This window comes from Octopus bimaculoides, chromosome 15 (genome assembly GCF_001194135.2).
Source record: "Octopus bimaculoides isolate UCB-OBI-ISO-001 chromosome 15, ASM119413v2, whole genome shotgun sequence".
NCBI lineage: Eukaryota > Metazoa > Mollusca > Cephalopoda > Octopoda > Octopodidae > Octopus > Octopus bimaculoides.
Window position 1 is genome coordinate 40,521,872 of NC_068995.1, and position 2,524 is coordinate 40,524,395.

General features: G+C 36.3%; 1 long non-coding RNA gene across 1 annotated transcript in view; it reads right to left on the bottom strand.

The window, feature by feature from the left end:
- LOC128249545 (uncharacterized) overlaps window positions 1-2,524 on the bottom strand; it is a 151,666-nt gene that overhangs the window by 29,924 nt on the left and 119,218 nt on the right. The window lies entirely within an intron of this gene.

Consider the following 2,524-nt stretch of genomic DNA (forward strand, 5'->3'; position numbering starts at 1 on the left):
TATATATATATATGTGTGTGTGTGTGTGTGTATATTTGTGTGTATTTATATATATATATAAATATATATATATATATATATACTACACATACATGTATATGAATACGTAACACATACAACACACAGACACACACGTGTGTGTGTGTGTGTATCTACAATAACGAAGGCGGCTATATGCAGTATAAAACCAAGAAGGAAAAATTCAGTTGTCAATAATTGTGACTGTGTGTGCAGGGTAGCAACTACGTTGCTAGAAATAAAACTCAAAGACCCTTAGAGCCGCAGAAAAGCACATGTCTATGCACCGACAGCGGAGATAACTGCCCCACAGCGAGTGAAATCACCATACTAGCGTAGTTTGGCTTAAAGTTAAAGCTCATCATCGCTGGATGGTTTGGTTAAATCCGTCGGTATTTCGTATTTAGCATATAAATTATTTTTCGCAATTTAGGTGCTACCCCAGTTACAATTAGTGTTACCCTCAGTTACCATTAGTGACAATTGAATTTTTCCTTTTTGGTTTATACTCCGTATAGCCACCTTCGTTTTTTTTCTATAATTTTACCATTACCATTTTGCTGAATCATCCATTGATTCATATGGTAAATACGATATACTGACGGTCGGATGAAGCCAAACCATCCAGCGATGGAATAGTCACCACTGATGAGCTTTAATTTTAAGCGAAACTATACTAGTATGGTCATCTCGCTTTCTGTGGGACGGTTATTTCCCCTGTCGGTGCATAGATATGTGCTTTGAGGCTCTAAGGATCTTTGACTCTTATTTCTAGCAATGTAGGTGCTACCCTGCACACTCAGTAACAATTACTGACAGTCGTGTATATACATACACACACACACACACACACACACACACACACACACACACACACATATATATATATATATATATATATATATATATATATATATATATATATATATATATCCATACTTAGTCCTAGAATGGAGATGGTGGTATTACATTTATTCCTTCCTTACAACATTATGGCTGTGTGAAGGCACAGGCGAGGTCTTGTGGTAAATAGTTTGCTTCTCAGTCACTTGGCGCGTGTCTTTGTCTTTCTCTCTGTTTCCCCCATCGGTTGTCGCCCGGAGTTGGTTTGTTTACGTCCCGATTCGGTGGAAGAGTCCGATGAGTACCGGAGTTCAGAGAATATATACTGGAGTCAATTTGTTCGACTATAACCCTTCAAGGCTGTGCACCAGCATGGCTGTAATCCAATGACAAATAAAAAATACAAGAAAAATATACACACAAGCACGCACATGCATACACACATATACACACGCACAGACATGAATGTATCTTTTAACGTTTTTGCTTCTTTCGGTCATAAGACTGCGGCCATGATAGAACACCAGCTTGAAGTATTTCGTTAAACAATTCGACCTCAGCACTTTTAAATCTTGTACTTCTTCTATCGCCCTCTTATTGCCGAACTGTTACGTTACAGGAATATAAACAAGCCAGCGCTAGTTGTCAAGTACATCTATCCAGCACATCTATCTATCTATCTTTTTTTTTTCTCGATCCCTTTTGATCGAACTCCTCCCGTAGATTTCAAAAGTCAAATTCGTTTCTCCCGAGGATTCGCCGTTTTAGAGCCTTTTGATCCTAAATACACTACATAACCACATACACTCGCTTTTATATAGGAGAACATATATATACTTTATATTTCTTACGTTTGTATGTTGTATGTTTGCAAGTTAGTTGGCGTTTATGAGTTAAATACATATTCATGGTAGCATATGTGCTTGCATGTGTGGGCGCGAACGCTAGTGTCTATATTTGTCTGTATACGGAGAATTTCCGTTAATACACTGAACTGCACTAAACTTTACTTATAATTATACAGATCACACTTGTACATATATTTACATACATATACGATGACTGTCCACTCGTGACCGAAGAAAATCATCACTGACCATTTACAACACACACACACACACATACACACACACACATACACACACACATGTATATATATACGCATTCGTACATAAGCATAGATACTTATAGATATATACTTGCATTCATATATTCGTACACACATACGTTCATATATACTTACAAATATATACAAACATATACATATATATATACATGTGCACATACATACATAAACAAGCATATACATACGCATACATTTGTATACATGCATCTATACATATACATACGTATAAGCATACGTACATGCCTATAATATTGAACATCTACAAACATATGTCAGACATATTGAGACTTAGTAACCTTACCATTCCAATCTCGAAAAAGATGGCTTCATATAAATGGAATGACAACTTCCGGTTAATTAAGTGAGATTCCTCTAAAATATCAGTTGACGTGTTCTTACCGAATAGCAACTAACATTTACCAAACATGTCAACAAAAGATACATCATATCTAAACATATTCTATCTTACTCTTCTCTTATTTCAACTTTCTCTCTTTCTCTCTCTCTCTCTCTCTCTCTCTCTCTCTCTCTCTCTCT